Source organism: Vulpes lagopus, chromosome 9, assembly GCF_018345385.1.
Source record: "Vulpes lagopus strain Blue_001 chromosome 9, ASM1834538v1, whole genome shotgun sequence".
In the NCBI taxonomy this organism is placed as follows: domain Eukaryota; kingdom Metazoa; phylum Chordata; class Mammalia; order Carnivora; family Canidae; genus Vulpes; species Vulpes lagopus.
In genome coordinates, this window is record NC_054832.1 from 19,769,182 (window position 1) to 19,783,162 (window position 13,981).

The following is a 13,981-nucleotide window of genomic DNA, read 5'->3' on the forward strand; positions in this document are numbered from 1 at the left end:
ACTTAAGTTAAATTTTAGCACTTGTGTTGACAGGACTTATTAACATATGGTAGGTGTGGGGAAGAGAGAAGCCAAGGTTAGAGATGATTTGAGTAAGTAGATGGTGGAGCCATATATTGAGGAAAGTTGGAGGAAGAAGAGGAGTCAGGTTGGGGACAGAAATCAGTGATTCAGTTTGGTCTTGTCGACTTTTAGATTCTCTTTAGACATGTGCAGGGACATACTAAGTAGATAATTGGTTAGAAGAGTCTGAAGATCAAAGGAATGGTCTTGGCAGAAGAGGTATACATTTTTGGGATTACTGGAATATAAGTTATAGCTAAGATTATGAGGATACTCAGAGAGGGTGAAAATAGGGAAGAATACCCAGGAATTGTGGCTTAAGTAGAATTGTCAGCTACAAAGGTTGAGAAGGGATGACCAGTGGGGTAGTTGGGCTAAAAGTCACATAAGCAAGAAGAGAATGTTTCTTTTTTTTTTTTTAAATAGGAGAAAAACACCAAAGTTTTATTACATGTGCACAAAATCCCAGTGACGAAATTGAGACCAAAAGAATGACCAAGAAAGGCAGCTTTTGTACATTTTAGACAAAGAAGTATAAATCTTTGATACTTTATGAGACAATTACATTCTCAATCTTTAGAAGCTAAAATTAGTATGGAATTCTAAAGATGATTTGGTCTGGGGTCATAAATTAATAGAAGTAACAAAATTTATTTATGCAGAATTCTTGAACCTGAATTCTTTGACATTGTCTCTCTACTTCCTGGTGTGTAAGGTGGTACTTTTCATATAGGAGATTCACTTCCTTCTTTTTGGAGACAAAGGAAGTTCATAGTATTCTTCTTGCAGTGGACATTTCTTAAGTAACTTTAATTCAAAATAATCAATACGCCACTGTGAAAAACTGTGGTGGACTACCCAAAACCACTAGAGTTTCCTCCTCTAAAACTTCCCTGAAATACTCACATTTCGAAAGCTGTCGTGGTAGCTGGTCTCATAGAACCAGTTCTTAGTCCTGACAATGGGTCAGTTTGGTTAAACTTAGTTCAGGACATAGTAATGCAGGTGTGTTCTCAAAGTTAGGTCTTAGATTCAAGTAGTCATGTATTAAATTACAGGTATTTCTTGTAGAGATAAATGAAAAATAATGGTTAACGAGTGTAAAAAATTATAAACCAGTTTCTCAGTTCTGGGTGTAGCCAATTGACAAGATTTCTGATGTCAGGGTCCAAGCATCTTTAGACAGAGTGAAGGCAGGCAGTGGCAATTGGAGAGGTTTTCCTGGTTTGCAACTGGTATATCTCTGGTGACCTTTTTTTTTCTTTAAGTCTCAATGAAAGGATGTGTTAGTTGAAAGACTCATCACACACAGTGTGGTTTCAATGATTTAAGCATGCAGCTATTTTCATATGTAAGAAGAGAATGTTTCAAGGAGGGAGTGGTCAGCTGTGTTGAAAACCACTGAAAATTAAATAAAATGTAGACTGAAAAGTACCGTTAGATTTGAAAACATAGAGATAATTGGTGACCTATAAGGGAAGATTTTTTTTATAGTGGCAGGATGAAAACTACATTAGAATGATATGAAAAATAATTGAGAGATGAACAGTAGAAGAATGTGTAGAAAAAATCTTTTTTGCTGTGAAGGTTTACTGTGAAGATCAACAGAGGAATAATATAGTAGCTAGAAAGACATGAAGAGTCAAGAGAAGATAAAATTTTTTAAGAATGTAAGACACTAGAGCGTAAAAAATAGTTGTCACTAGTCTGCTAAGTAGTGAGAGAAATAATGTTTAGACAGGGATTGGCAAACTATAGCCTGTGGGCCAAATTTGTCTTGTTGCCTATTTTTGTAGACTATGGATGGCCCATGAGCAAGGAATAGTTTTTATATTTGTAAATAGTTTTTAAAACACTTAAAAAAGGAAAGATATTTATTTAGTGATGTGTGGGAATTATACAAAAATCAGATTTTAGTGTTCATCAATAAAATTTTATTAGAATGTGGCTATGCCAATTAGTTTATGTATTGTCTCTAGCTACTTTTATGCAATGATGGCTGAGTTTGGATGTCATGACAGAGACTGTATGGTCAGCATAGCTTAAAGTATTTACTCTCTGGGCCTTCAGAGAAAAAGTTTATTGACCTCTGGTGTGGAGGAAAAAAAAATTATTTGGTGGGATTAATTTGAGAAAGGAATGAGTCTGAGTCCCAGAGAGTGAGAGGCTGGCCTCTCATAGGGTCAGGGATATTTAATCAGTAGAGCTGGAAGAAAGATTTTTTTTTTTTAGATTTTACTTATTTATACATGAGAGAGACACACACACACACACACACACACAGAGAAGCAGGCCCCATGCAGGGAGCCTGATGTGGGACTCAATCCCGGGCCCCCAGTATCACAACCTGGGCCGAAGGCAGATGCTCAACCGCTGAGCCACCCAGGGATCCGGGAAAGATGTTAAGTATGAGTACAGATGCACAAAGTGTCTTGAGTGGTGACTGTGGGACAATACCATTCTTCATTATGCCTCTTTTCTCAATGGCTTACATAATATAGGCATAGAGTCACCCTAGAAGTCTGACCTAAGCCTTCTTTGTCTCAAGAAAGAAATGTCACAATGAAACGAAGATCAAGGTATAAAATTCACGACTTTCAAGTTTCAAAAGCAAAGTATAATGAAATATCTTAAACTTGAAACAATTCTTTGAGCTGAAGAGGGAAGGAAAGACTCTGAGGGAAAGCCAATTAGTTTGATGCTAATGGTTCTCTGAGGGGCTGTGTGCCCTTTCTCTTCTCCTAGGATCAGTCATAAAGAGAGGGTAGACAAACCTCCCAAGCAATTTGGGGGCAAATTCAAATAAATGGGACAAGGCTTTGATCTCCTTTGTAGCTTGGGAACCACAGGATTAGGAAACAGTAGAGGAGGTGGTTGCATGGGGGCCAGAGCAGAGACATGAGTCAGTGGCAGTCCTGTTGTAGTTACAGAGAATTGTGGTAGACAATCCAGCCATGCCATGGGGCCACGCAGTCAAGACAGCAGTGGTGGATGGAAGCATGGAATTGGATGGAAGCACAGAAGCGAGTGGAAGAAGAGGATAAGAGACAGAGACCACATAAATGACAGAAATGAGGACAACGAAAGTCTAAGGAAAACCTGAGATCAAACGTGGTTTTGTTAACCTCAGTGGAAGTCAGCAAAGATAGCTAAGGACCAAGAATATGTCTTACTCTGGATGTGAAGTAACTTTGAAGACCCCTTGACTGTTGGAAGCTACCACAAATGGGGCAGGTGTTGAACCATACATTGACTGACTTTACTTTGAATTAACTGAGAGAAACCTTGAGTGACTGAATTTCCCTTGAAATTGCAAAATCCAATTTCTGCTCTAGGTGCCATAGGAGTTTTGGACAGAAACTAGGAAAAACACTTACATTTTTTGCATACTTGAGTTTTGTGGTTTGAAAATTTAAAAATCTTAACAGGAATTGAAAGAGAGAGGAGAGAGTTTGAAATTGTTCATTATGCCCTCTGGAAGGAGAAAAATGTTTTTACCACATAAGTAATTTCTTCTTGATATACTAAGTTTACTTCTTTAATCATAATTGTCATGTATAACAGCTTATTATGTGTGGAACATGATATAAAACACTTTATGTGCATATTTTGTTCAATTCCTACAGTAGTCTATGAACCTCATATGAACCTCATAATTCCTTATACCATAAGGAATTATGATCACTTTATTAATGAAAAAACAAAGATCCAGAATATGTTAAATATTTTTCCAAATGTATTTGAAAGCAGAATCCACTTAATCCCAAAGCTGTTCTTTCTTATCTCTCTTTCTAGCTTGCATTTCTCTGAATCAATAGCTATTAATAATGGCTTCCACTTGGTAAAATTGATTTTTTAAAAACATTCCATTTATTTATTCATGAGAGACACACAGAGAGAGGCAGAGATACAGGCAGAGGGAGAAGCAGGCTCCCTGCGGTGAGGCTGATGCAGGACTTGATCCCAGAACCCTAGGATCACGCCTGGAGCCAAAGGCAGACGCTCAGCCACTGAGTCACCCAGATGCCCCTGTAAAACTGATTTTTGATGAGTATTGAACTAACTGCTTTTAAATACTTACTTTCCCTTAGTCCTTGCAAAAAGTCCATGCCATATTATTAGTCTGATTCTCACAGATGAGCAAACTGAGGCTCAGGGATGTCAAGTAATTTATTCCAAATCACCCTACTACTAGTAAGCACCAGAGCCAAGATTTAAACTAGTTTGTCTCAGAAGTCCATGTTATTAATACTATTCCCCTCTGCCACTCAGACACCTGAGAGTCAATTGTACTTGGGAACCTTTTTAACAAAAAGCAGGAGTGATAACAAATCATATATATATATATATATATATATATATATATATATATATATATATATATATTTTGTACAAATCACATTCTATTTGTGTTAACTTAAAAGACATATACTGGCATCCACAAAAAATTCATGTCCCCCTTCTTGGGCACTTAACTAGGCTCCTTTAGAGCTGTCCAGGCCATGTATACTATGAGTGGAAACAGTATGTATCATTTCCAGGGTTGACCCATTAAATTTCCTGTGCCATCCACCAGGATCTGTCCCCTTGATCTGGCTGGGTGCAAATGTGGAGTAGACCCTAGGGATTACTAGAGCCACAAGATGGAAGCATTTAGGGTCCCGGAATAACAGCTTGGAACAGAATCACCACCAGAGAACTGATACTTCCTCAGGACTGTTATCTGGCGGCAGATGCAGAAGAGAGGAATGGCTTTCATTGGCCTATTTATTATTTGCTACAGTGTCTTAGCTTATTCTAAAAAATACAAATGGAAAAGGACATCGCAAGCAAAACAAAACCAGCAGGAAGTAAGGGAGCTATGCTAAAATCAGACAAAAAGCATTATGTGAGATTATAGTAGGCACACAGCAGCTATGTCAGAGACAGCATTCTGGTCCTAATGCTGTTTGCATGAGAACAAGCCCAGAACAACACTAAGAGTAGGCAGGTCAATTAAGAAGCTAAAGTAGCAACTCAGGAAACAAATAGTGATGGCATGACCTAGAATTGTAGGAGAGGGGTGAGTGGATTTAAGCTATTTTAAGATTGTAAAATCAATAGGACCTGTAGTTGATTGTATGTGGACTGAGAAAGGGGGTGTCTTCAGGGATAATACCCATGTTTCTGCTGGACAATGGTGGTGCCATTCACAGACTCATGTAACAGAGGAGAAAGGGCACCTCAGGGAGGTGGAGTTGATGGGGTGATGGTGGGACATGTAGTATGCATAGACAAGGAATCTAGGCATGGGAAGGTTTAGTATCTTTTCTGGAATCACAGAGGCCATTTTTTTTTGCCTTCCAAACCCAAGTTCTTTTCGCTAAGACAGGTTGGAAGAAAATTCAGAGCTTCCGATTTCTGGTACCTTTTTCTTTGCTCTGTTCAACACCCCTTTCTTATAAAAGTGAGTTACCTTTAACAGGTGTGGCTACCGGAGTGCTTAGGAGAGTTATGGGTAAAGATGACATTTCCGTGGCCAGGAGAAATTCTCATGAGGATTCCTATTGAATGAAATATGATTCCTTTCTATAGGGTTATATTTCTGATCCACAATACCGCTGTGTGTCAAAATTAGCTTCCCCTCCCTCTTGCCTCCTTCTTGGTATCTTTAATGCCTAATTTATTTCAGCTCAACACCCAGTATCTGTACCAATCTGAGTGATTCATGAAGCTTAAAGCATAGCTGTATTCAAAGGTGTCCTGGGTGACCTGCATTTCATGGACTGCTGCATCAGGGCTGAGCATGGTTCCCTGGGTTTCTGTGATGCTCTCATCTGCCAGAGACTGATTGGAATGTGCAGTCGCTCACGGTGGAAGGGGAAACATGTTTCTCATTCAACAAGAATGTGGTCCCATCTACAGAGTTTACAGCACGGTTACATTTGAAGTTCAGCCCTAGAACTCTGTGGCAGTAAAAATGGTCGTGATTTATAGAAAAATGTCACTCGGCTGTCTCCTCTATAAAAACCTTTTACAACTCTCATTGAATATAAATCAGAATGTATGCAGCCAACAAAATGATGGTTTTGGCATAACATTTTCAAGACAAAAAGAAATGGACTAGAATTGTCTTGGCTTTTTACTGAAGACAGATATTACAGGAATTTATTACTGGTCCAAAATCAATATTCTTGTTTTTAAAAATAGGTATGAGTAAATTTATGTCTTGGTGAAATTCCAGATTAATTAAAGCTGTCATTACAGACTTTACCCACATATACTGAGGATGCCATGCTTTTGTAGTTTGAAATTTAGCTGAAAGTGTTTTTCTTTTAGTTTTTGTCTTGCTAAACCAAGTTGTTAGACACATAACTCAAACTTAAGGCTGTATTTCATTCTAATGGGGAGAAAAGAGTTGGCCTCCAAAGGACTGATTTGCTAAATTCGTTTTGGAGATACATAAGAAGCCTCACAGTATATTCTTCTCCAAGTCTCAAAAAGATGTCAAAAATGAATGATCAAAACATAAGATCTGTGTTTGAAACAGCATTCCCCATTTCCTCGTGTACTTTTGCATCATAAGGCACTCAAAGGAGAGATCAGAATAAAGAATTGAGGGATGGAGGGTGCCCATGGTTCTGTGAGAATCTGGAATGAACAACCAATATTGGGGCAGGAGAGAAGCAGAACATAAAAGATCTTCATGTGGCTGCTTTGGGGGTGTAGAAAGAATGTTGACTATGCATGTGGAAGAATGATACTATAAAAGATTATCAGGAGATTTTGAGAGAGCAAGTAAGGCAAATGGCCGAAATATTTGGCTTCTTTTTCTGGTGACCATCCCTCCCCTACTCACCCCAATACCCACCTTGGCCAGACCTCGCGTGAAATTTTGTTTTGTGAGTGCTACCTACTTGGGTAGGGAAATCAATGAAAAGGGTCAATAAAATATATTATTTTAGGAACTATTGAAGGACTCAGAATAGCTCATTCACAACAAAGAAAGCCCTCAGAGAACATAGTACCTGTTGTGTGGAAGAGGAAATCCACCTGTTGTGTGAAGTCTCAGTGGTCTGATGTAATATCAATAGGAAGATCTTACATCCTTTCACTCCATGAAATGTTTGTTGAGTGTTATGTGATGGGTGGAGATTTAGGGACAGGATTCCAGTGCAGTGAGATATAGTTTAAAATAAAGAATACCATTCTTCCTCTTCCTTAATCAACATTATTTATTCTAAATAGTATTCTTAAGAGTCATTTGATATATGGTTCCACTGTTCTTTTCATTTGTCTCTGTTCTCTCTGTGTCTTTCTTAATATGGACATATAATCTCTATGGTGGTGATAAGGACCAGAGACAATTCTATGTTTTACTTTCTAAATTTAACAATAAATCAATAGCTTCTTACAAGTATGTGTTATGAGCTTTTCAGTGATGGGCTGAGCTGATTTAAAAATCTGTGAGTTTCCTACCCTGGGGTCTTCTAAGCAGAATCTAGATGATTATTTGGAAGAGGTAATGTAGAAGTTATTCTAACATTTATGACAGAGAGGTGGAGTTTGTTTTGAGATGGTATAAAAAGAAGCATAGTGTTGTGGAAAGAGGCCTAGTGACTCAGAGGTCTGGTATTAATGTTTACAAAGAGATTTAATATTAAGGCAGTATTAGAAGCAAACTCCGAGAAGCTCATATTTCTCTCTTCTCCAACTGTTTAGTTCAGGTTTCAACATTTTTGGATAATAGTGTTTTCTATTTTTTTCCTAGTTATTTTCTTAACAATACTATGACTTTTTCTTCCTAATATCCCTCTGATAAGGAGAAATTTTTATCATCTAGAAAATTCAGTTACTTTACTAGACCAAGAATCTCCAAGGAAGAGACAAAGTTCCGAGATGCTAGGTTTTTATTCTCTGCCTTTTCTTTAAGTGAACAATCATGGTAAATCAGAGGACAAAATTGAGCATAGAATTAGCAATATATTATACTAATAAGACAAAATCTTTGTAAAAAAAGTAAAATTTTTCTTAAGTTGCACTTGAGCCCTGTGACCCCCATGACATGTTTGCAGCCATTAGTATCAAAGTAATATTATATAAAATTTGCAAAATTCTCCTAACTACATGCTCATTGACTCTTCTATGTTACCCTAGGATTATGACAAATTATGACATAGGTCCTAGTACCTATAATATTAACAAATGGGACATACTATCCATTGAGTCATGTCAAACTTTTCAAATGGGTAGAAAAACGTACATAAGGAAATTGTTAAAAAAAAAAATCGGTTTGAATAATAAGACAATGGCAACCTCAGTATGATTAGAGTTTGATAAAATGTCCTGAAAGGCTAAAGGACCCATTTGCAGAAGAGAGCTGTAAGAGTGATGTTGATGAATTTTTTTCTCAGTTAAGAACACTTCGGGGTGGGGGATGGGGCACCTGGATGGCTTAGTGGTTGAGTGTCTGCCTTGGGGCTCCTGTCATGATCCTAGGGTCCTGGGATGGAGTCTGGCATCTGGTTCTCTGCAAGGATCCTGCTTCTTCCTCTGTCTAGGTCTCTGCCTCTCTCTGTCTCTCATGAATAAATACATAAAATCTTAAAAAAAAAAAAAAAGAAAAGAGAGAACACCTCTGGGGCATAAGTTCCCCTTCTGGGCATTACACTTTTCTGAGCAACATTGGTAAATGGAATGTACCCAGAAGTGGTTCCTGATATGTATAACAAATCATCTGCATATGATTGAAAGAATTGAATACATTTAGTATGATTTAAATAGTGACATGCGAGTTGCTGTCAAATAATTAAGGATAGATGGAAGAAGAACACCTATGCCTGTAATAATCTAGGGCCAGAAGTATAATTTAGGCTCAATATAAGGAAATGCTTTCTAATGGTTTATATTATCCAAAAATAGAAAGGATTTTTCTTTTGAAATGTCCTTATCATTGGATGTGTTCACGAAGATGAATAACAACCTCACTGAGGCTATTGGAGAAAGGATTCTTGCAATAATTGGAAGTTTCTGTTTCCTTCAAATATATTATTGTTGTTATAATTAGGGTCCTCTAAGCTTGGTGGCCAGAATACAGTGTGTAGAAACCTATAGGAGAAGAAATACCATGCAGTATACCAGTCAGTATATTGCCAGACATTCTAGAGGAAGGAGTGACTAGGATGGCCTTTTGCAAAGGGGAGATAACTTATGCCATTGACATTTGACTGAACTTCAAATTTCCTAGACCGATCCTCAGCTTTTTATCTAAGGTGATTCTCTTAATTTCCTTATGGTTATTTCTTTTTTTTTTCCTTATGGTTATTTCTTAGTAAAAGTATATAGGAGAACAATGGAGACACCAACAGAAATAGTGAGTGTGTGGGAAAGGAATTTTGCTGCTGTTTTCCAATCACGCCCATGTGTCAGGGCTATTGAAAGGGCATGATGTCAGTAACTTTCTAGACATTTCCTCTACAAACATAACTGGTGGGCTAAAGGAACTGATATCAAGACAATAGAATCTAGCTGGTCAGGTATAATTCAGATGTGTGATTTCCTTGACATTTATATAAACTAATTCATTCCCTCTTCCACATCATGGGATGCACAATGATTTCTTACAGTCACATGGACATCTCTCCTTCTAATTTCCTGTGCTTTCTGAACCTATGTCTTACTCTTTTCTCATCACCCTGTTCTGATGCAGGTATGGAAATGCATCCCTTTTTGCTTTTCAGATACTTATTTTTTTTTTAATTTTTATTATTTATTTATGATAGTCATACAGAGAGAGAGAGACAGAGGCAGAGACATAGGTAGAGGGAGAAGCAGGCTCCATGCACCAGGAGCCTGACGTGGGATTTGATCCCGGGTCTCCAGGATCATGCCCTGGGCCAAAGGCAGGCGCCAAACCGCTGCGCCACCCAGGGATCCCCAGATACTTCTTATATAATGTTGTGAGTGGAGTAGATTTTACTGGCAGTTTGGCAAGATAAAAGATGCTTTTGTAGTGACACGTTGCAAATAACTTGAACACTGAATTTAGGTAATCCCTTGTTATGAAAAATCTGAACAATTTGCCATTGGAGATTTCTCATAGACAGCATTTCTTTATTAGGCAATAGACCACGCAGCATCATCCAGCTCCCCTATCTCTTTTGTTCTCCTTCCATTTTCATTATTTATTCCAACTCAGATTCCTGTTTTCCTCTCAAACAGAGAGCAGTTAAGCTTATTTTCACTCAAATCATCATGTTCTCATCGTCCCCTGCTTACGTGACTAGTCATTGTAACTTTCTGAGAAAGAAAACCCTTTCTTCGAGAGAATTCAAGGTGTCAGTTGTTAAAATGTTTTTTTCTACTGATTTCACCTTTTGGTTTTCTGAATAGAGACCTCTGGTTGCTGTATCCTTGAACCTAGACTATTGATCATTGAAGGTAGAGAGTTAGGTGGAAGGATGTAAGAGATGAAGTAAAAAAGCTGATGTTTTGAATACCTGCTTTGCCACTTAATAGTTACATGACCTTGGAGAGTTGACACAGCCTCTCTGAGCCCCTTTTGTCCTCATAAAATGCAGATGACTTATACCTTAGAGAATAATTATGAGAATTATTTGAGCATGTGTAGACAAATCATCCAATTAAGTACTTAGCATATGCTCACCTCTAGATAAATGTTTATTTCTATCATCTCAGAATCCATTCCTTTCTTTCCAGCTTTTTCTGAATATCTTAGAACGATGTCCTGATCTATAGCTTGGAATATTGGGAAATATTTGTACTATTGAACAAGCAGACACAAATGAAAAAAATAAGTGTGGTTTATAGACAAATTCTAGCCTTTCTTTGTATATTTTCAAACCAAATTCCTACATTATTATACATCCAAACAATGAAGTTGAGAAATTAGATTCTAACAAAGCTGAAAGGAAAATAACTGTTGACAGACAATTTACTTGGGAGCTTGGAATTCCAAGCTTTTCCTGGAAGCTTTTAAATGTTGAGATTGTGTGGAAATATTCCATACATTGTTATTAATATGTTTCTCTCATCTGTGGCAGCTGATGCAATTAGAGGGGGGAAGAGGGAGGGCAGAGCATTGCTCAGAGAATAATGTCAAGCAGGGTGAAAGGTTGGAGTCCAAGCTGGACACAGGTTTGGCGTTAGGCAGCTCTTTGGAAAGTCTAATGACAATCTGATAATGGAAAAACAGTGGCTGTTTACAGCAAAATCTAAAAAATTATGTCCATCTCCCCTTGGGCAATTTTTATCTTTAACAGATCTTTTCCGCCTCCTATTTGTAGAGTGGCTGGACACAACATCAGATCAATTTGGATTTTCACACAAATAAAATGTACTAACTTAATGGGATGTGAAAGAGCCAACTTCAAAGTAAATCTCTGTTGAAAGGCACTTGAATTATATTTGAAATGGAAGTGAAACAAAGTTGAATTTTATGGTATTGGCTTACAGGCCCTCTCTTACACCATTTATAGATTGACCCAGATAAGATAGAAACCAGAATCAATCAATCCCACCATATACATTTCAACAGTTTGATAACATAGATTGATTCCATTTATATATGTTTTCTTTTTTCCCTCATTTTTGCTTTTTTCAATAATAATGTTTTTCCTCGAAATATTAATGTGAGTCAACCTTTAATATATAACCAGGAGTTTAAAATAGATTGTGTTGGAATAGATACAATATAAAATTTCCTAATCATTACTATCCTGTTTCATTTAATTTGTAGTGTTCTTTGTACTTTCCATCATCTGTCTTCCAAAATTTCATTTGCCTCAATTGTCGATCCAGTATTGATCAGATTTTATCCCTAAACTACAGTTAAAGATACTATAACTCAGGAAGAAGAAGAGATTTATCTAATCCACGTATCTAAAAGCAACATAGCTGCTTCCTTGTGGATCTAATTTCCTGCCAAACCTGGTTTTGGTGGTAGTAAGTAAATGCATATGATTTTGGTACTAGAATGTAGATTTTAATCTTTAGTGAGCTATATTCTCTCACCTAGACCCCAAGCCTCACTGTAACTTTCATGGTGCTGTCAGAGGTGGTACTAATAGGCACCCTTTCCAGTTCCTCCTTACAAACTCCCCTACACACCCCACCACTCCCTGGGGCCCTTCGTGTTTCCATGTTGACTGTTAGTGATAAAATCATCTGATTTAGACCACATTTTTCAAGGGATCTTATTTATGAAGAGTACATTGTGCTTTCTCCACACTACTGGAGACTTGCAGAAAGCTAATGCCTACAGGACTCCAATTCTTATGACTATACAATATCATCACGAAAGGAGTATTATAGAAGAGGACACACTGTCAGGGACTACCAGGCTTGTTTCGTTTTTAATTAAGCAGCTGGATTCTTCTCTCTTCTTTCCTTCATCCTCATGGGGATATGGGCAGGAGACGCCTGGTATAACTTTTGAAGGAGATTTTGGAGGGCAGGGGCAGAATTTCTCTGTCACCAAAGATAGCTACCCTGGAATTGTGTTTAATGGCAGCAGCTATGCGAAACCCTTAGCACTCAGCTCTCAAAGAGGTGTTGTATTTTGGGGAGGTTTTGAATATGTAAAAGTTACAAATTATTTAAGGTATGAATTGTCTCTTGCTATATAACAAATACTTTTAAAGGAAGTAATTTTGATATGATGAGTATGTTTTGCTGGTTCATAGAAGCACAAAATAAAATCGGAGAAGAAAGCCAAGAATGCTACTTGATATCTGCTTTCTGGGCCCCCAAAATATAGAGTTCCTAGCAGAGCACATAGCACATCTAAAGAGAGATAGATGTCTTCTCAAAACAGAATCTTGGACCTAATGTGTGCTGCCTGTCTCTCTTTGGATAGAACACTGATTCCAAATATCAGTGAAGTTGTACACATAGCAATACCTCAAAAAGTTTCTAGCTAAGGATTTTATGAAGATGACATGAGTATTTGTTGAAAATGCCTGACCTAACACCTGAAAAAGACAGCAGTAAACTGTTTACACTGTCTATGTAAGAAACTATAAAGGACACCTACTGAGTAATAAATTCCAGTCACACATTCCAGTCACACTGAAAATAAATTCCAGTCACACATTCCTCTTCACTTAGAAGCTAAGGCACACAGGGACAAGTAGGTGACCACCTCCCAAGATAGCCAGTTCCATTGATATCTAGTTTTGAAGTTTATAAACCTCCCAAAGGAATGTTTTCCGTTCTGGTCTGTATTCTTTGACTTTCATGTCCTGAGGCTTTTCCAGTAGCTCCCACACCACTGAACTGGAAAGAGCTCTAAGAAGATGAACAGTGTAGCTTCACTCAGCAGCTTCTCAAGCAGCATCTCTGTTAGTTTGTGGTCTTCAAGCACGTAACACACATATCATGGAGCCATGTCATCTCTGTGCTTGAAGGGACACTCAAGAGATCTGTAGTCCAGAAAGGCTCACTGAGTCATAAATACCCTCGGTACTATCTGTGACTCTTCATAGTATCTCATCCTATCAGAAGAGTGTGCAGGTAGAGGAACCCAGATGTATCCTGTGATTGCAAATTTCATGTTACCTGCTCCAGTTGTTACGTTTTTTTTTTTTTTTTTTTTTTTTTGTCTTTATCATTTTGAGCAGGATTTCATCTCTCTGCAAACTCCTTTCTGGAGTCCCAGTTAAACCATAGTGGATTAAAATCAGCTGTAAAAACAGCATTTGTAGCTATCTGCACACCAAACTGGGGGTACTTGGCACAGAACATTTGCTCCCAAACTCCATGCTTTTAACTTACCTGTCTATTCTTTTGGTTCTCTCCTTAACTAAACTTGAAAACACTGAGAGGCCTCCAGGGTAGAATATGAAGCCCTAAACAATTAACAGATGCTGAGGGTTATAGGAACACTGAGAATTACTGTAATTGGTGTTTGGGGAGTCAT